The following is a 21,783-nucleotide window of genomic DNA, read 5'->3' on the forward strand; positions in this document are numbered from 1 at the left end:
CCAACTTAGGGCAAGCAAAGCAAACACAAGTCCCAGTTCACCCTTCCTTTCATCAGTAGTTCATGGAATCCTAACACATGATTTATTCCTTGCAACTGCCCCTCCTGCTTTTCCTGCGCTCCTCCTTCAAGCTATTTCAATCTCATGAGCTCAGTGTGCAATGATTTGCAATAGTCTTTACTACTGAAGCTCATTGTCTTCCAACATTGTCCTGCTGCTCTCCTTCCAGGCTTGTTCTTTGATTCTGTGTTCTTTTGCTTTCATTATGTTTCATTACCATTTTCCTGTTTGCTACTTAGTCACATCTGCTTTCTGGTCCTTGTTCTTTCTGCTCGTGTTCTATGGTTACCATTATTTGTAGGTCAGCCTGCATACTTCCTGATCTATCCTTGTTGAAAGCAAATCTCTTGCCTTGTATTCTGGTGTTCCCAGTACTAGTTCCAGTGTCCATAGTCCTGTGTGCTTATTTCTAGTTTAGTCATGTCCTGTTCTCTGATTCTGGCCTTGCCTTTCCCTGAGTCCGGTTCTGAATTCAGTATTTCCTGCACAACTGCCTTTTGTACTTTCTCTGTCTGTGGTAAAACCTTGACCACTGTTACAGGGGGTGGCAGTAATATACTGAGACTTGCTGCCTCTGGCCCAGTGCTTCAACAAGAGCTGTCTAACAACACTCTAAGATTAATTGCTCCTTTCCTTAATGTACGATCTTTTTTATCTTACACAGGGCTAAATTTCCAAGGGGCATACAAGTTATCATTTATATTAGTTTGTCTACTGTTTCCTTGCATGTTCCATCCTGTTAATTGTAGTTTGTGTCTGGTTTCCCTTCTAAATTTCTCTTTTGTACGCTTTCCTATTTCTTGCCCAGTTCCCTAATCACCCTCATTTAAAACCTGCCCCAAGCCTCACCTACTCTCCTTTCCAGCCTTTAGATATCATCTTGTTTTTGATAAACCCTGCCTCTTGAATTCTCTTGTCCCTGCAGAGAGAAAGGACTCCTTTCTAGTAATTCTACTCTCTATCTCAGCAGGATCCCTGACAAAAGAGCATTCATCTTTTATTTCTCTTTAATGAAAATCATTATAAATTGTCCAATTAGTGTTCTTGATTAGCTGAACTGTACTTATTATTTGCAAAAGCAGTGCATACTACGGAGCAATGAATGAACTCTCTTAAAATGTGCAGAAGGCATGTTTCATTATTATTAGAACCCTCTTTAAAATTTAAGATGATCCCTATTGATGTAAACACGGGTGCTTGTAGAAGTTTGACAGTTCTCAAGCTCTGCCTGCTCAAAGTGCCCTCATTATGCAAGTCAGCACTTAACCTATGAAGATTAAGTCTATATAAAGACAGCTAAAGATGAATAGCTTTTCCTTCTAATTGATATCAAACAGCTTATCATTAGGCGCATACATTTTTCATGCTAGAAACTGCCATTGCATAGTTATTTAATGTGTAAGAGAAAATCAATTGTAAGTAATCACACATTGTTCAGCCTAATGTTAATTAAATTCACAGGCAATTACATTAATTGACAATGGATGGCACACAGTGGAATCTCTATTAATTATCTATACCATACAACTGTAATTGCAAGCTGAAATACACGTTGACTCCGTTTTCTTAGGACTATTTATTTTTCCTCTCATCTTTGTCTTGCTGTTCAGCAGAGTGAATAATGGGTAGGATGTAAGAGTTGCAGAGTACGTAAATCAATATCAATATGCCCTGCAAAGCATACCACTATTTTTAGTATTAGTTTGTGATTACACCATTTTAATTTGGTCTTCTTTTCTTTACATTTATAGTGCCAGTGTTCATAATTTAAAAAATATGATTATACATATCTTAAAAAGCCTTTGTGATTAGCAGTACTGTTCCTTATTTCTCTTTCTGTCACTGATATCACCCATCATTTTATCAGATGAGTTTTTGTGCTGATGCAACTGTGTAGTTTCTTATTGTGGATATGCGGTTCTTATGCTTTCTTTCTTTCTTTTTTTATTTACTTACTGTGATTTTATATAGCGTGAACATTACCTGAAGGTGTCAGAGCCCTTTACAAAATAACCAGGTGCGTTACATAAGGAATTTGGATTACATGAGTTACACAAGAGATACAAACAGAAAAAAAAAACAATTGCAAATATACAAGTGGAGTGAAAGGAGGGAAAAATTGCTACTGCACAAGTTGTAAAGTCACTCCAGGAAGAGATACAAACAGATAAACTCTAAAATCACATAGTAGTGGCAGTAAGTACAAAGGTCTATTACATGTACTCGTGGTTAGAGTTATAAATACAAGTGGAGTGAGAGGAGGGAAAAATTGCAAATGTACAAGTTGTAAAGTCACTCAAGGAAGAGATACAAACAGATAAACTCTAAAATCACATAGGAATGGTAGTAAGAACGAAGGTCTACTACATATACTAGGGGTTAGATATATATATATATATATATATATATATATATATATATATATATATATATATATATATATATATATATATATATATATATCAAAACCAATCCTCTTCTCCTCTGACAGAAGGGGCCGACACATGCTCAGTGAGGTAAGAGGCTTTTAATTGCCAGTTTCCATTAGCGCACAACACAAGTATTTACAGCACCGAAACGCTAGGCAGACGCGTTTCAGGCATTCGCCTTTCTTCAGTGCCCATTTCACTTCTGTGTTCACATTGCACCTGGGGGCCTGTTTTAAATATGTGATAGTCCACTCCCATCGGAGTCAGTTGGAACGCCCCCTGCTCTTGGTTGCAAAAAGCGCAGGTCCCTGATCCTGTCCACTCCGGGTCTTGTAGAAACCGCTGGAGGAACCTATATGCAGTGATTAGGCTCCCGAACACCATGTGGTGCCCCACCTTACTGGCCACGGACACAGAACTCGCAGGACAGCTTCACTGGGAGGCATTGTTGGAAAGTCTCTAAAACACACACCTTATTCCCAAACCATTCGGGTTCCTCTCTCCCCAACAGTGATTACGATCACAGTGGATGTTCTTTCCTGCCAGGGGGGCTTCGCGCTGTATTTTAGTACATCACCATGAAGTTTCGCAAGCTGTCACGAAGCTCCTGAACGAGAGGGCGTGCCGGTGCTCGGTGCTTGCAACCCCGAGCTAAACACCAAAACCAATCCTCTTCTCCTCTGACAGAAGGGGCCGACACATGCTCAGTGAGGTAAGAGACTTTTAATTGCCAGTTTCCATCAGCGCACAACACAAGTATTTACAGCAGCGAAACGCTAGGCAGACGCATTTCAGGCATTCGCCTTTCTTCAGTGCCCATTTCACTTCCGTGTTCACATTGCACCTGGGGGCCTGTTTTAAATATGTGATAGTCCACTCCCATCGGAGTCAGTTGGAACGCCCCCTGCTCTTGGTTGCAAAAAGCGCAGGTCCCTGATCCTGTTCACTCCGGGTCTTGTAGAAACCGCTGCAGAAACCTATATGCAGTGATTAGGCTCCCGAACACCATGTGGTGCCCCACCTTACTGGCCACGGACACAGAACTCGCAGGACAGCTTCACTGGGAGGCATTGTTGGAAAGTCTCTAAAACACACACCTTATTCCCAAACCATTCGGGTTCCTCTCTCCCCAACAGTGATTACGATCACAGTGGATGTTCTTTCCTGCCAGGGGGGCGTCGGGCTGTATTTTAGTACATCACCATGAAGTTTCGCCAGCTGTCACGAAGCTCCTGAACGAGAGGGCGTGCCGGTGCTCGGTGCTTGCAACCCCGAGCTAAACACCAAAACCAATCCTCTTCTCCTCTGACAGAAGGGGCCAACACATGCTCAGTGAGGTAAGAGACTTTTAATTGCCAGTTTCCATCAGCGCATAACACAATTATTTACAGCAGCGAAACGCTAGACAGACGCATTTCAGGCATTCGCCTTTCTTCAGTGCCCATTTCACTTCCGTGTTCACATTGCACCTGGGGCCTGTTTTAAATATGTGATAGTCCACTCCCATCGGAGTCAGTTGGAACGCCCCCTGCTCTTGGTTGCAAAAAGCGCAGGTCCCTGATCCTGTCCACTCCGGGTCTTGTAGAAACCGCTGGAGGAACCTATATGCAGTGATTAGGCTCCCGAACACCATGTGGTGCCCCACCTTACTGGCCACGGACACAGAACTCGCAGGACAGCTTCACTGGGAGGCATTGTTGGAAAGTCTCTAAAACACACAGTTATTCCCAAACCATTCGGGTTCCTCTCTCCCCAACAGTGATTACGATCACAGTGGATGTTCTTTCCTGCCAGGGGGGCGTTGGGCTGTATTTTAGTACATCACCATGAAGTTTCGCCAGCTGTCACGAAGCTCCTGAACGAGAGGGCGTGCCGGTGCTCGGTGCTTGCAACCCCGAGCTAAACACCAAAACCAATCCTCTTCTCCTCTGACAGAAGGGGCCAACACATGCTCAGTGAGGTAAGAGACTTTTAATTGCCAGTTTCCATCAGCGCATAACACAATTATTTACAGCAGCGAAACGCTAGGCAGACGCGTTTCAGGCATTCGCCTTTCTTCAGTGCCCATTTCACTTCCGTGTTCACATTGCACCTGGGGGCCTGTTTTAAATATGTGATAGTCCACTCCCATCGGAGTCAGTTGGAACGCCCCCTGCTCTTGGTTGCAAAAAGCGCAGGTCCCTGATCCTGTCCACTCCGGGTCTTGTAGAAACCGCTGGAGGAACCTATATGCAGTGATTAGGCTCCCGAACACCATGTGGTGCCCCACCTTACTGGCCACGGACACAGAACTCGCAGGACAGCTTCACTGGGAGGCATTGTTGGAAAGTCTCTAAAACACACACCTTATTCCCAAACCATTCAGGTTCCTCTCTCCCCAACAGTGATTACGATCACAGTGGATGTTCTTTCCTGCCAGGGGGGCGTCGGGCTGTATTTTAGTACATCACCATGAAGTTTCGCCAGCTGTCACGAAGCTCCTGAACGAGAGGGCGTGCCGGTGCTCGGTGCTTGCAACCCCGAGCTAAACACCAAAACCAATCCTCTTCTCCTCTGACAGAAGGGGCCAACACATGGTCAGTGAGGTAAGAGACTTTTAATTGCCAGTTTCCATCAGCGCACAACACAAGTATTTACAGCACCGAAACGCTAGGCAGATGCGTTTCAGGCATTCGCCTTTCTTCAGTGCCCATTTCACTTCCGTGTTCACATTGCACCTGGGGCCTGTTTTAAATATGTGATAGTCCACTCCCATCGGAGTCAGTTGGAACGCCCCCTGCTCTTGGTTGCAAAAAGCGCAGGTCCCTGATCCTGTCCACTCCGGGTCTTGTAGAAACCGCTGGAGGAACCTATATGCAGTGATTAGGCTCCCGAACACCATGTGGTGCCCCACCTTACTGACCACGGACACAGAACTCGCAGGACAGCTTCACTGGGAGGCATTGTTGGAAAGTCTCTAAAACACGCACCTTATTCCCAAACCATTCGGGTTCCTCTCTCCCCAACAGTGATTACGATCACAGTGGATGTTCTTTCCTGCCAGGGGGGCGTCGCGCTGTATTTTAGTACATCACCATGAAGTTTCGCAAGCTGTCACGAAGCTCCTGAACGAGAGGGCGTGCCGGTGCTCGGTGCTTGCAACCCCGAGCTAAACACCAAAACCAATCCTCTTCTCCTCTGACAGAAGGGGCCGACACATGCTCAGTGAGGTAAGAGACTTTTAATTGCCAGTTTCCATCAGCGCACAACACAAGTATTTACAGCAGCGAAACGCTAGGCAGACGCATTTCAGGCATTCGCCTTTCTTCAGTGCCCATTTCACTTCCGTGTTCACATTGCACCTGGGGGCCTGTTTTAAATATGTGATAGTCCACTCCCATCGGAGTCAGTTGGAACGCCCCCTGCTCTTGGTTGCAAAAAGCGCAGGTCCCTGATCCTGTTCACTCCGGGTCTTGTAGAAACCGCTGCAGAAACCTATATGCAGTGATTAGGCTCCCGAACACCATGTGGTGCCCCACCTTACTGGCCACGGACACAGAACTCGCAGGACAGCTTCACTGGGAGGCATTGTTGGAAAGTCTCTAAAACACACACCTTATTCCCAAACCATTCGGGTTCCTCTCTCCCCAACAGTGATTACGATCACAGTGGATGTTCTTTCCTGCCAGGGGGGCGTCGGGCTGTATTTTAGTACATCACCATGAAGTTTCGCCAGCTGTCACGAAGCTCCTGAACGAGAGGGCGTGCCGGTGCTCGGTGCTTGCAACCCCGAGCTAAACACCAAAACCAATCCTCTTCTCCTCTGACAGAAGGGGCCAACACATGCTCAGTGAGGTAAGAGACTTTTAATTGCCAGTTTCCATCAGCGCATAACACAATTATTTACAGCAGCGAAACGCTAGACAGACGCATTTCAGGCATTCGCCTTTCTTCAGTGCCCATTTCACTTCCGTGTTCACATTGCACCTGGGGCCTGATTTAAATATGTGATAGTCCACTCCCATCGGAGTCAGTTGGAACGCCCCCTGCTCTTGGTTGCAAAAAGCGCAGGTCCCTGATCCTGTCCACTCCGGGTCTTGTAGAAACCGCTGGAGGAACCTATATGCAGTGATTAGGCTCCCGAACACCATGTGGTGCCCCACCTTACTGGCCACGGACACAGAACTCGCAGGACAGCTTCACTGGGAGGCATTGTTGGAAAGTCTCTAAAACACACAGTTATTCCCAAACCATTCGGGTTCCTCTCTCCCCAACAGTGATTACGATCACAGTGGATGTTCTTTCCTGCCAGGGGGGCGTTGGGCTGTATTTTAGTACATCACCATGAAGTTTCGCCAGCTGTCACGAAGCTCCTGAACGAGAGGGCGTGCCGGTGCTCGGTGCTTGCAACCCCGAGCTAAACACCAAAACCAATCCTCTTCTCCTCTGACAGAAGGGGCCAACACATGCTCAGTGAGGTAAGAGACTTTTAATTGCCAGTTTCCATCAGCGCATAACACAATTATTTACAGCAGCGAAACGCTAGGCAGACGCGTTTCAGGCATTCGCCTTTCTTCAGTGCCCATTTCACTTCCGTGTTCACATTGCACCTGGGGGCCTGTTTTAAATATGTGATAGTCCACTCCCATCGGAGTCAGTTGGAACGACCCCTGCTCTTGGTTGCAAAAAGCGCAGGTCCCTGATCCTGTCCACTCCGGGTCTTGTAGAAACCGCTGGAGGAACCTATATGCAGTGATTAGGCTCCCGAACACCATGTGGTGCCCCACCTTACTGGCCACGGACACAGAACTCGCAGGACAGCTTCACTGGGAGGCATTGTTGGAAAGTCTAGTATATATATATATATATTTTGCAGCTCCAACAACACCAGCCTGCCGCACTCGCAAGCGGGTGCCTGCTTGACGGGGGTGTACCCATCACATACACTCGGCTCCAATCATCCTCCAGGACTCCACCTGTACAGATACGCCGCACTCACGGGGATGGTTTTTCAAGAGTTTATTAAAAAACCTCTAGCACATCAAAGACGCGTTTCGGCGTTTAGCCTTTGTCAATTTGCTCAACAGTTGGCGCCATGTTTGTTCGTGTTTATATATGCATCACATGATTTACTATTACGAACATAGAAAGTGGACTATGGATTACCATTTCAACACATCTCCATATTGTAGTGTGCAAATGTGTAAATGAGACGCGATAAATATCGCCAACCTTTAAAATTCTCAAACATGTCATATGACAGCAAGATACGGTCAACTTTTCACAATCCCCTTTTTCCTCCTGCATTATCTTGCCCTGAATGGGCTTAACCAAGTCGGAGTACATTTATTAAACTCCCCATAATCACGCCCTGGATGGGCTAGTAGTTCAGACATAGTAAATCGGACACATACCTATATTTGATGCTAGTTCGGGTCAACTTGATAATCTTATGTTCATTCATCCAATTAATTCATATTTACACATGTAATAGAGGAAAACATCATACAAGAACATTAATCACAGAATCATACACTTCGCATCTCTAACCTAGATGTACCGCTAGTTCTTCATGAACATTTCAATCATTCGGCATCTTACTTTGCAAGTCGATAATATATCGCGACTCCAGCCGCCTCAATTTCTGTAGCCGATCGCCCCCTCTTAAACTCACGGGGACGCTATCTAAGCAAACGTATGTCAACAGATCCCTATTGCATCCATGTGCTTTGTCAAAATGTCTAGCGACAGGATAAGATGTGTCAGCATTATTGATGGCACGCATATGCTCCAATATACGAATCTTAACTGGATGAGTGGTGCTCCCTATGTACCTCATCCCACAGGGACATGTCAAACAGTATATAGCATAGGGTGTCGTGCAGGTCAGAAATTTCTGTATTTTTCTAGGTTTTACCAGACCTGGGATTTTATAGGAAAAAGTTTGTTTGCTAAATTTGCACGCTTTGCAGCGGCCACACGGATAGAAGCCATTAAGTTGTTTCAACTGAGGTTGAACACTATGGCTCTCATAGTGGCTGTGTACCAAATGGTCTTTTAGCGCCCTAGCTTTCCTAAATGTGACCAGCGGGTTAGATGGAAGGTCTTGTCTAAGGATGTTATCGGTCATTAAGATGTTCCAGTTTTTTCGCAGGATCCTTATCAGGTCCCCTGCATTCTCCGAGAACGTAGTGATCAGTCTAAACGTGCCACTCTCCAACTCCCTGTTTTTCGTTTTGAGTAGCTCCCCCCTCTCTACACTGCTCACTTTCCTCAAAGCTTGGGTTAGCACCCCATCTTTGTAACCTCTTGCTTTAAATCTGGTAAGACTTTCTTTCGCCGCTTTCTGAAATTCTTGGTCACATGAGTTATTCCTCTTAATCCTCAGTAGCTCCCCATACGGAATACTGTTTACCGATTGCTTGGGGTGACTACTGGTGGCATAAAGTGTTGAATTGCCTGCTGTGGATTTACGGAAGAGTTTTGTGTGTATTTTGCCATTCTCTATATACACAGTAAGGTCTAGATAGTTCACCTCTATGCTGCTTATCTCTCCCGAAAACCTCAAATTTACATAATTACTATTCAATACGTCCACATATGCTGCAGCTACTTCAACCGGGCCATCTAGAATGATAAAAAGGTGGTCAATATAACGATACCAACCCTTAATCTTCTTATTCCATTCAGAGTTGGTTTCTGACTAGGCCACCTGCTCCTCCCACCAGCCCACGAAAAGATTCGCGAAACTGGGGGAGGAGCAGGTTCCCATGGCCACGCCCGACATCTGCTTAAACAATTCTTTTCCAAATAGAAACATATTGTTATTAAGAATGAACATAATGAATTCAGACAACATCTTATTATGCTCCTAATATATAGCAGGTCGCTTTTCCAAGAAACTCTGTACTGCTTTAAGTCCATCTTTGTGCGCAATGCACGTATATAGACTAGTTATGTCTATAACCATCATACAATAGCCTTCACACCACACCACATCATTAATGCAATTCAAAAAATGCTTAGTGTCTCTCAGGTACGATTTCAGTGTAGCAACGTGTGGAAAAAGGAAAGAGTCAATATATAATGATAAGTGTTCAGTTAAGCTTCCTTGGGAAGCCACAATAGGTCTCCCCGGAGGATTCAACCTGTCTTTATGAACCTTAGGAAGGTAGTAAAATGTCGGTATAATAGGACTTGGGCATCTTAAAAACAAGTACTCATCAGAATTCAACATGTTTTTATTATGCCACTTGGAGATCATTTCGTCATATTCCTTTATGCTATTGTTGTAAGTTTTTTCACTTATTCTAGTGTATGTTTTCGTGTCATCAAGTTGTCATAAGGCTTCTGTCTCATATTGAGTCTTAGTTAATATATATATATATATTTACATCTTTGGTGTTGAAAGTATCGTGTTACCAGGATCTCCATTCCTGGCTTCAGAGCCCGCCCTGCAGGTCCGGTGGCCCCCGGTAAAATGGAGAAGCTTTTAAAATTGAGGGGGCATGGTCCACTCGTGGAAGTGCCAGCAAGAGGATCGCCATTGTTATGTGGCAGCATTCCGCTTGAGAAAGGGAGAAGTGAAAGATAACTCTTTTTCTGACGGCACCGCATGACAAGCGAATATTGTGGGACATCGGAGAAACCTGCACTATGCTTTGATGATTTTAGCAATGCTTGGAACACTGTCAATGCACGCGCTTCTCGTAAGAATTGAAAATATGCCGTGCCTCAATGTACTAAAAAGGAACATTGCATTTTGGGGCTTGTAGTCTTACACAAGCCATGTGACCATTGGGACTACTAAATGAACATAAGACTCACCTGTGACCAAGGCCTAGTGGCTGAAACGAATAAGGATTGGCTGTGTTATCTCCGCCTTCCCTGATGAATAAAAGTCAAGCTTGCCAGTAAGTCAGTGTTGGGCTCTTCTTTGGTGTTGAAAGTATCATGTTACCAGGATCTCCATTCCTGGCTTCAGAGCCCGCCCTGCAGGACCGGTGGCCCCCAGTAAAATGGAGAAGCTTTTGGAATATATATATATATATATATATATATATATCCCGAGCTCCGTGGTTCAAAACCCCCAGAAGAAGCACTCGCAGCAGGTTAACTCCGTTTGAAAGTTTATTGCGCAAAATAAACATATATATATATAGTTGCTCCCAAGAATACACCAGCCTGCTGCACTCGCAAGCGGGTGCTCTTCCAGGTGGGGGTGTACCCACCCAATAGATTCTCGCTGCACAATCCAATCACAATCCTGTGAAATTAGAAACGGCACTCGCAGGGGGGTATAAAGCCAACAATTCTTTATTTGGCTACCAGCACAGACAAGACGCGTTTCGGCGATGAGCCTTCGTCAATTGCCGAAGGCTCATCGCCGAAACGCGTCTTGTCTGTGCTGGTAGCCAAATAAAGAGATCATTTTTTGCAATTGATTGAAATTCACGTTAAAATTCATTAATATCAATAAATATATTACCCATAATATAAAACCTAAATTCATATATATACATACATATACATTCGATTTGCACTAGAAGACCATTGTTATATCAAGGATGGACAACACCAGAATATAGATTAAAATAAAGAGGATACAGGTCTGATGTTGAGCCCAACATCAGATATATGGACAAATCAAAGTCACATGTTGCAGGTATATTTATAGAAAATGGTCCAGATCTTCCCCCGTATTAAGACCGTTGGGTATCTTTGTATTGAGTCTAACTATGTAGTGACTCTCTAACTGGCGGAGTTTCTTCTCTCTATCACCACCCCTTATTGATTTCGGTACAGAGTCAATTACATAGTACTTGAGGTCCTCCAATTTATTTTGGTGCACAAGTTTAAAATGTCGGGCAACCGGGCTCCTTCAGTGCGTAAGAGCAAGCGTGTCACCTGTTTGGCAAACAACCAGACCGGGAGTCCTCCGACGCCGTAATCCAACCGCTCACTCGCAACAGGCTTCCGCTTCACCCTCGATGCGCTTCGAACTTCCTCGTTTCCGCCTGGTGGGGGGCTTGTTGCTATACCACTTCTGGGTCAAATGCAAATAACGGAAAACCAATAGTAGCCGCCATAAACAAGCCACCAACGTGAAGAGGGTCCGTAAAACACGCCAACAGCCACCGCGTGTTATATATACAATTACCAACGTTGCTCCGTCCAAACCGCTCGGGCCCCGTGGGAGGTGGCGTGTACTCCGGCCGAGCACGCCGGACTTTAAATTCCAAGATAAATTGTTCGATAACCGCGCTCTCAGAAATCAAAACATCTCGCACTGGATCAGGTCCAAGGGTGTTTATTGCACCTACAACATGTTTCGGCTTGCCAGTCCGGAGAGTCCGCCATCTTGTGTCTCGGTAGAATCGAGACACAAGAGGTGAAAATAAAAAGGGGGAAATGATTAAAAGGGGGCAGGGTAGATACCCCCTGACCCCCTAGGTTTTCTGAGGGGGGCCTAGAAGGACCCTGAAGGGCAAAAAAACTTATTTTTTTTTTTTTTAAATTCGCTGGGTAAGCGCTGGGTGCGTTCCCATGTACGCTTACAGGTACGCGTACCCTGAGCGCACCACGGGGAAAAACAGTGTAAAACATTAGAGTAAAAAAAAAATTAGAGTGCTTAGAGTTAGGGTAGCTCTGAAAAGAGCTGTTGTGTTATGTGGGTGCTTTTTGTACCTACAAGTAGGTACCAATGCAGAGTCTCAAATTCAAGAGGAAGACTCTATTCCCCTCATCTGTAAAATGTACACCATCTCTCCTATAGATGCCTTGCATGTTGTAACGCAAGTTGTTGTGGTATATGGAACCCATACCATAGTCTCTGAGGAAAGCAGAAACAGATTTATTTACATGATTCCTTGCTTTCTCAATCTGTGGACAAAATTGGTTGGACCAGTTTCATTTTTGCCTTTGGCATATATTAGAATATATTAGAAAATACCAAGGCAGTTTTTGGAAAAAGTGACATCAATTGTCCAAAGATGTCCTTTAAAAGCATTTCCAGACCTACCCCAGTCAAGGTGCCCAGATCATTGCCACCACAGTGCACAATTATGAGGTCAGGGTGTGGTAGATGCATAAAGGATTTTACCAATGGTATAAATTGGTGACTTCTCAATCCTCTCTGTCCAATCCACACAATGTCCACATTTGGTAAATCAAGGTTGGAAATACCTCTGTTACTTGCATATGTTTCACTCCAGTAAACAAAGTTATGACCCACAAACCAGACTTTTGGCATCTTGAAGGTAGATGTGCTTGTATTCAGATGAGTTGTGGAAATGAAATGGCAGTTTGAAAGTAGGAGTTATGAAAAAAGTGGATGAGATTCAGTGCACTTGAAAAACAAGAAATGATTGGTGGTTTCTTAAAATTCACCACTGAAAATTAGGGTGCATGCTTTTTTTTTTTAAAGAAGTCATTTTAGTGGTTGAGAAAAAGTCATTGCAAGAAACATTGCACATGATTAGCTACTACATTGAGAGGTCAAACACCCTTGCTGGATTCTTTTGCAACATAGTATGATGAACTTTTCAACTGTGTGCTGAGTTAGGTGGGAGTTACCATGGTAACAGGGTGAATGAGCAGTGGGGGGATGGGTGAATATTATGTGAGTTTCAAAGTGTTGAAATGTAGAACCAATTAAAATGTTAGTTTGGTTTTGAAATAGTGTGGGTAGAATTTTAATTGGTTAAGTCCAGGGATATGTGTGAAGAATTACAGGGAATCAGGGCCATTTGTGGTTGCAGTGTTTCAGGAGCATTTCAGAGATTCTGCTTAAGAAAATCTGGTGTGTGTGACTGACACTGTTCTGAATCTTCCAAAGCATTTTTAAAGGTGAGTAATGATTCTTTTAATAAAGACTTTTTTTATTTATTTATTTATTTTATTTCAAGAGTTTTATATAGCGCTGCTGGACCCTGGAGTATCAGAGCGCTTTACAACAGAGTTAAACACAATACGAATAAATATCAGTATATGCAGAGTTAGAAAACGGGATAACAGTATTGAAGAAGGTATATGATAAGGGGGGAGTGGGAGACAGGTAAAAAATTAGAATTAAAAAACAGGCGAAACAATTAACATGGGAGAAGAAGAAGAATTCTGAGAGGGTGGGGGGAGGGTATAAGAGTAGAGAGAGTGGACATGCTAGGTGCCCCAATATTTGTTGTGGAGAAGTAGTTTGAGTTCTTTTTTGAAAAGAGGTTAAGAGGGGTTGCAGCGAAGGTCTTTGGGGAGTGAGTTCCAGATGGTAGGAGCATTTCCAGAGAATGCACGGGATTGAGTTTTTTGACACTTTAGTGTGGGTGGGATCAGGAGAAGGGAGTCGGTGCTTCTCGGGGACCTGGTGCAGCCTGCTTTTTTTTAGTTTAGTTGCAAGGTAGGCAGGGGTATTTTGATGAAGAGCTTTGTGGGTGATACAGGCAATCTTGTAAGAGGATCTACCTTCAATTGGGAGCCAATTAAGATTTTTGAGGACGGGTGATATGTGGTCAAATCTTTTACAGTCAGAGATAAGTCGGGCAGCTAGATTGAGGACAGATTTAATCGGTGCAAGATGGGATTTAGGGGTGCCGGCAAGGGTGGCGTTACCATAGTCAATCCTGGAGAGGACTAGTGATTGGACAACCATTTTGAAATCATCAGCTGGAATGAAAGGTTTGTTTTTCTTGAGGTGGAGAAGGGTGAAAAGAGCGCTTTTGGCGGCATTTTTAATGTGGGGGATAGACTGCTGTATGCACTATGGGGAAGATTAAGAAGCATATTGTGCTTCTTTATTCTTGCATTGTGTGTCATGTTCTTTTGTAATGCTGTTTAAAAATTTAATGGTGCATATTGGAAATGTATTTTGGAAATGAGTTAGGTTTCTGCTTTGTTTGGTAGTGGTCATTTAAATGCGCTGTGCTTTGTGTCAAAAACGATTTACTATGGAAAATGTTCTCTGGTAAAATGTCTGGCTTTTAAATTTTGGTCAAAGATGACACTGAGTGTCTGTGTGAAATAAGGAATTACATTTTCACATTTTTCAATAATGTCACCTGTGCCTGCTAACAGCTTGCCTCTCTTAGCTTAAAGGGTACTCTGTGCCTGTGTCTCATATCACTTTGTACCTGCCCAATCTCTCTCTTTCTGTGTATCATTTCTCTCACTCCCACACTCACTTTCTTTCAGATCTCCTGTTTTACTTCCCTTCCTCTCTCTTCCCTTCCTTCGCTCCTTCACTCTTTTCCCTTCCCTTACTCTCCTTACTACACTTCACTAACTCCTTCTCTCACTCTCTCTGTCCTCTTACTTCCTCACTCCCCTTCCCTCACTCTCTCTCTCTTACCCCCATTCTCTCCATCCTCTTAGTCTCTCACTCCTCTTCTGTCACGCCCACTCCCTATAACTCAGCCACACTCCCTCACTTATCTTTCTTTGCTCCCTCACTCACTCCCTTTCTGTCACTCTTTCCTTCAGTACCTCTGTGCCCTCTCTTCCTCACTCCTTTTGTCTTACCCTTACTCACTTTTATCCACCCTCTTTCATCCCTCTTTACTCATACTCTCTGCCGTTCTTTCACTCCCGTTCTCTTAGTCTGGTTCCCTGACTACCCCTCATTCCCTATCTTTCTCTCCTTTTTCCTTTACTTTCATCCCCTCTCACCTTCTCTCAGTACCTATGCTTCAGTCCTCTTCCCCTCTATTCCCTTCCTTCGCTCACTCACTCATTCCCCTTTCCTCGCTCACCTTACTCCACTTCACTGACTCTTTCTCTCACTACCTCTGTCCTGTCACATCCTCATTCTCCTTCTCTCACTCCCTCTCTCTTAGTTTCACTACCTCCGTTCCCTCACTCTCTCACTCCTCTTCCATCACGCTTACTCCCTATAACTCACCTACACTTCCTCGCTTATCTTTCTATGCTCCCTCACTCAGTCCTCTTCTCTCACTCTTTCCTTCACTCCCTCTGTCTCCTCCCTCCCTCACTCCCCTTGTCTCACGCTCACTTGCCTTTATCCACCTTCTATCACCACTCTTTCCTCAACTTCACTGCTCTTCTCTTACCCTTCCTCACCCCGTTCCCTTACTCCGCTTTCCTCACTTATCCTCATTCCCAAAGTTCACTCCCCTTCCCCTCACTCACCTCCCACACTCACCTTCTTTCAGTCCCCCTACTTCACTTCCCTTCCCCTCTCGTCCCTTCCTTTGCTCCCTCACTCGTTTTCCTTTCCTCTCTCACTGTACTCCACTTCACTCACTCCTTTAGAATATGTAAAGAATATAGCTCTTTTTGGAGAATTGAAGGTAGTTCTAAAAAGAACTGTTTTTTTCTTCTTTTTGAGTTTTTATTTTTTTTTTGTACTTTTTCCGAACATTTTCAATTTTTTTTGGTATTTCTTTCAGAACAAAAACAATGGCAAACTGCTCAACAGGAGCAAAAAAAAGGGGAAAAATTAGGGATGAGGGGCGCAGCGGTGTTCTTCCCTTTTTCGAACAATTAGTAGAATACTCTGCTCTCCATAACAAAGCAGTTCGTCACACTGCTTACAACGAATAGTTATGTCAGAAAAAACAGGCTGAATATTAGGTATCATGTCCACTGGTCTTCCTCTCACCGACGATGTTGATGCTCCGGTGGAAGTCGAGGGGCCATCTCTTGGGGGATTGCGTGCCAGGTCCCTGGTGCTCTCCCTTGCAAAATTATTTGGGTGCCTCCTCTGTACATGCCGGATCAAGTTGGCATTCCCAAAACTATATTTCCGGGTGGGATCCCCACGTGACAAAGTTGTGTCACATATCTTGCAGGTGAATTTTGCTGCATTAACTTTTTTTTGCCCCTCTGGGACACTAAAGAACTTCCAAATAAAGTGCTCTTTCACTTTTCTCTGGGGGGTGTCCTCAGGTAGGAATTCCTGATCAGAGTCTGAAGAGGACTCTCTGGAAGCAGACATCTTTCCCAAAAAACAAGTTTTTCCAAGAAGAATGGAGAAGAGGTGTTCTCTGAGCAATTGCAAAGAGGTAGTGAGGGAAATGGGTGGAGACTTTCCATAGTTCTGTAAAAAACTGTTATTAACCAATCAAATGTATGGATCAATGTGTACTTGTATCAGTGATTGTAAAAGAGAGTAAGTATGTGTTAGTATATGTTTGTATATTTGAGGTGTTATCTGTATAACTGTATAGATGAGGAAATGGGAGTGTGATTGATTCTTTGCATGACTGACTAGGTGTGTGAGTAACTCCATGGATGAGTGGCAGTGTGTGAGTGTCTGTATAGGTGTATGAGTGCATATGATAGTGTTGTATTGGTGAGTGTTTGTATGTATGAGTGATTGTATGGGTGAATGAGTGGATGTGTGTGTAGACCTAGGAATCAGTGAGTGTGTATGTAGTTACTGGTATTGGTGTGTCAATAATTTCAGGAATGGTAGTTTGTATTTAACACTGGGTGTATCAAATGTTAGATTAGAGTGTGAGGAGGTGCATCGTATTATCACATGGATGATGTCATCAGTGATGTCATTTGAGATGTCATCAGTGATGTCATCAGTGATGTCATTTGAGATGTAATCAGTGATGTCACTGACCATGTCATGAAGGATGTAATATGTGACATCATCAGCAGTGGATTGCGGGCGCGCGACTTATAGTGAGTCCAACTAACTATAACGTGGGAATTTCAATGGTTTTGTATGAGTAAAATGTTCAGCTAACTATAACTGGTGTGAAACTTATGTTTTTTTCAGTGAATTGCAAAGGTTTTTTAAATGCTAATTCCTAACTATAACGAGTGTCAAACCTATGGTTTTTTCAGTGAATATATATATATATATATATGCACTCCACCTCGCACTCTCCGGCGGTGTTCTTTGCAAAGAGTGCATCATATTTCTTTTCACAGGGGCTCAACAATACATAGACACAGTAGTCTGATAGACATGTTAGATGTTTTTCAATCTTTCTCTCACAGTTCGATAACGGGTAGTATACAGTCTTTACATTGGAACTATATGTGCATGCTTTGCATTTCATGCAAACATAGAAACCTTGGATCTCTCTAAAGATGGATTTTCGTTGGGTAATCTCATTTTTACAGAGTCTGTCCTTCAAGGAATTACATTTTCTGTAGGTTATGCTAGGGGAGTTCTTTATCACCTCTGTTATGGCTGGTTCTGTGTGTAGAATTTTCCAATGCTTGTTAAGACATTTACGTATATCAACAGATTTAGAATTAAAGGTAGAGATATACCTAATGACATTGTCTTCATTCTTACGTTCCCTCTCCTTAGGTGTCAAGTGATCAATTTGAGTTTTATTACATGCTTTAACACAAGCAACATCAATACATTTACGGCCATATCCCCTTTCAGTAAAGCGTTGTTTCATCACTTGACATTCTTGTTCAAACTCCACTTCATTACTACAGTTTCTTCGTGCTCGGAGCAATTCCCCATAGGGGATACTGTATATCAGAGATCTTGGATGGCTACTTTCTGCATGTCTATGTGAAGAAACAAGGACCCCCTGATATGGATCAAGCTCCTGGGTCAGGGTAAACAATGTATGTAAACTTACACACCCAGGCACGCAAATTGGCTCCTGGCACAATTCAAAAGGCAAAAAAAACAATGATCAATAATGGCATCAAACTGCTTTAGTCAGACAGGAAACCATCCACTATTTATATTGTATTTCTTTTATATATCTGTTCCATTTTTTATCTATGTATACATATGCAACAATGCAATGATGTTTTACCAAATCTTATTAATAAGTAAATGATTTTATCAAACGATGTTCTAACTGTATGAAATTAAAATGCTTTTTATATTCTAAAGCAGTTTGATGCCATTATTGATCATGGTTTGTTTTGCCTTTTGAATTCTGCCAGGAGCCAATTTGCGTGCCTGGGTGTGTTAGTTTACATACTTTCTGCATGTAGCAGAGTATTTCCGGCAGTTTTCTTCTGGGGTAAACTTTATATCAACCTGTTATTGGCCACCTTTATTTCGAGATCCAAAAATACTGCTCTGTCTTTACAAATTGTGCCTTCAAAATGTAAGTTGACACTATTATCATTCAAAAGATCAATGAATGCAATAGCTTCTTCATGATTACCTCTCCAAATGATGAATAAATCATCTATGTATCGAAGCCATGAAGCCACATGGCTCTGTTAGTGTACATAGCGATTGGGCACCTGACGCTCCCACCACCCATTAAGAGGTTGGCATAACTGGGAGCAAAGCAGGTGCCCATCGCCGTCCCCTGTTTCTGTCTGAAAAACGATTCATTGAAGATAAAAAAATTGTGTTCCAGACAGTATTGAATCATCTGCAGAAGCATTTGGTTATGTTCTAGAAATGAAATGGAGGGGAATTTTAGATAGTACGCACAAGCCTGCAAACCATCTGAATGCCTGATAGACATATACAGACTGCTTACATCCAATGTTATTAAAAGAAAATGTTCTTCCCATGCAATTTCTCAGATTTTATTGAGAAAATCACGGCTATCTTTTAAATAAGAAGGTAAACCTTCTACAAACGGACGCAAGAAAAAGTCTATATATTGAGACGTTTTTTCTAACAGGGAACCTATAGAGGAGACAATCGGTCTCCCTGATGGTTGTTTTTGTGCAGTTTAGGCAAAAGATATAAAACTGCCACTTTGGGAGTACGATTTAGCATGAATGAGTATTCTTCCCATTCTAGGAGTTTACATGAATGCCACTCTTTAAGTATCTGATGATATTTTGTAGTTGATTCTTGAATGTCATTTTTCGATGTTTTTTCATAGCATTCAACATTAGTCAACTGGCGCATTCCCTCTTTTACATAATCATTCACATTTTGTACAACCACGTTCCCCCCTTTGTCTGATTGATGGATTGTAATGCTTTGATCCATCTGCAAGTTTTTCACAGCCAGTCTCTGTTGTTTTGATAAATTGTCCTGATTCCATTTTATCTTTTTTACCATATTTTTTAAATCTTTAATTATAAGATCTTCAAAAATATCAATGCCACATGGTGGTAAAGTCGGGTTAAAAATAGATTTTGGTTTGAAATCATTTGGACAGAACTCAAATGATCATAAAATGTACTAAATTATGGTCATATTAATTACGGGACAGCATGGATTATAAAATAATAATTTTGATTGTTTATAAACACAACATGACAATATATAACATTCCCGTATTTCACCATGCAAAGATGGCTGACAAGCTTTCAGTCATATGTTGATGTCTGTGCACGAGATTCACAATACATTTTTTGCGCACTTTCTTTATCTTTATTTAATGTCGGTCCTGACAAACAAACGATTACCCATGACCAAGGCGAGTGTATCGCTAAAACGCGTTGGGTTTTTGAAAGTTTGGCTTGATGTAAAATAAAGTCTTCCAAGCTTCGTTTATGACTGGCGGTGTTCTTTGCAAAGAGTGCATCACGTACCGGAGAGTGCGAGGTGGAGTGAATTGTACAGGGCGACCTTGTGCTCTGGATTGCACCGACGCTACAAGAGTCCCGGTTGTACAAGGACGGTGGAAAGGTGATATATATATACAGGAGCCCCGAAACGCGTAAGGCGACAGAAACCAACTTGCACATGAATAAAAGCAGGTCTGCCTTGAAAATATTTCTGGTGTTGGAGTGCGCTTTCAAATCGAGGATGCTTTGTTTAAAAAAATATATATATTTATATATATATATACATATATATATATATATATATACAAATAGCAAATTCACTAAGGATTACATTTTAACATCAATTAGGCTTAGACAATTATATATTACATATTTACAGAGAAGGAAATTCTTGCCATCGTTCAGCCAAGTGTTCAGGTGGTGTTGCACTCAAGGGTGGTGGTCTTGTGTCTGGAGGGATCCCCAAGTTGGAGATGTCCATAGGGGTAGTAGGTCAGATGGTGGTGGGGGGAAGCAGCATGCTGGATCCCCGGGCTGATCTTGACGTCAGGCTGGGCTCCTTCTTGTGGAGAGAGGAGGGCACCCAAGTTGAAGTCAGGCACCCAGAAGTGCTGAGGATCTCCTTCAAGGGGTCCCCAGATGCCATTATCGCCCAGTGTGAGCTTCTTGCTAAACCACCATTTGTCCCTCTGGTAGCTTCTTAGGCCCACATGCATCAAAATAAGATTTAGCAATTCTGAAGTAGCGAGAAATAAGGAATCGCTATTAAAGAATCATTAAACTGAATGCACCGAAACAATCAGTAAATATTAGCTATTCCTTAAAAATCGCTAAAATATTTGCAGATTACTTATGTACCGAATCTGTATTTGCGAATTCGCAATTACAGAATCGGTAAATGCGAAAGCGCCAATTGTCTCATGTAGATGACATCACAAGCAGGAAGTGATTCCCATATTCCACACACCTGTGCACAGGGAGAGACTGAGGAGGAGGAAGACTGTTGGTGCTCAGCCTTGAAAACACTTTTCCCTGCAGAAGTTGAGACAAACAAACACCATGGACACAGAAAAGAAAACTGCAAAAAGGAGAAGGCAGGAAGAGGAAGATTAAATTCAGCTAGAGGGATTTGGAAATACTGACTGAGGAAGTTGTGCAAAAACATGACAGGATGTTTGGTAAACAATCCCTGCATGTTGCAGAGTCAGTGAAGAGGAAGATCTGGCTTGGATACATACCAGGGTCAATTCTGTGGGGGTAACACACCGTGACATCCCCAAACTACAGAAGAGATGGTATGACTGTGATGTCGTAGGGTTCTATTGAGCTCATTCCAACATGGTATATTGACCAGGGTATTCCATTACCTGGCAGTTGGAAGGAACAGTTTGATGGCTGAGGTCGTTAATAAAGGTGTCCTACCTAAAACTTCATAACCTTGTGATTTTAGCCTTATCACATTGGCGACAATCGCGTGGAGAAACAAGGATCGAGTTGTGGTAAAGGAGAGGTGAACGACCTCAACATCTCAGTTTTTTTGGAATTTACAAAAAAAGGAAATCACTGGAAAGTAACTTACAGCGTTACCAGCGTCGGGTGAAGGTTAAGGATCGTCGAAAAAGAGCGTCAACATGATGTAGTGATCCTGATGAGAATCCCGATGTGACTTGGTTGCTGGTAGGTGAAATCCAAGAGGTGGAACGCACGAAGGAAGTGTGTGTCAGGCCTTGTTGTAGTTGGTGATATCCGGAGCTGGAACGCAAAGAAGGGGTGCGTGCCAAGACTCGTTGTGGAGTGAAACAAGGGCAATTTCCTGTGGAAAGAGCGGAAGGACGGAGAAGTGGTTATGGGTAAAAACGTGCCCTAATTTACAAAGAAATAAGACTCA

The sequence above is a fragment of the Lissotriton helveticus genome, chromosome 11 (genome assembly GCF_964261635.1).
Source record: "Lissotriton helveticus chromosome 11, aLisHel1.1, whole genome shotgun sequence".
Taxonomy (NCBI): domain Eukaryota; kingdom Metazoa; phylum Chordata; class Amphibia; order Caudata; family Salamandridae; genus Lissotriton; species Lissotriton helveticus.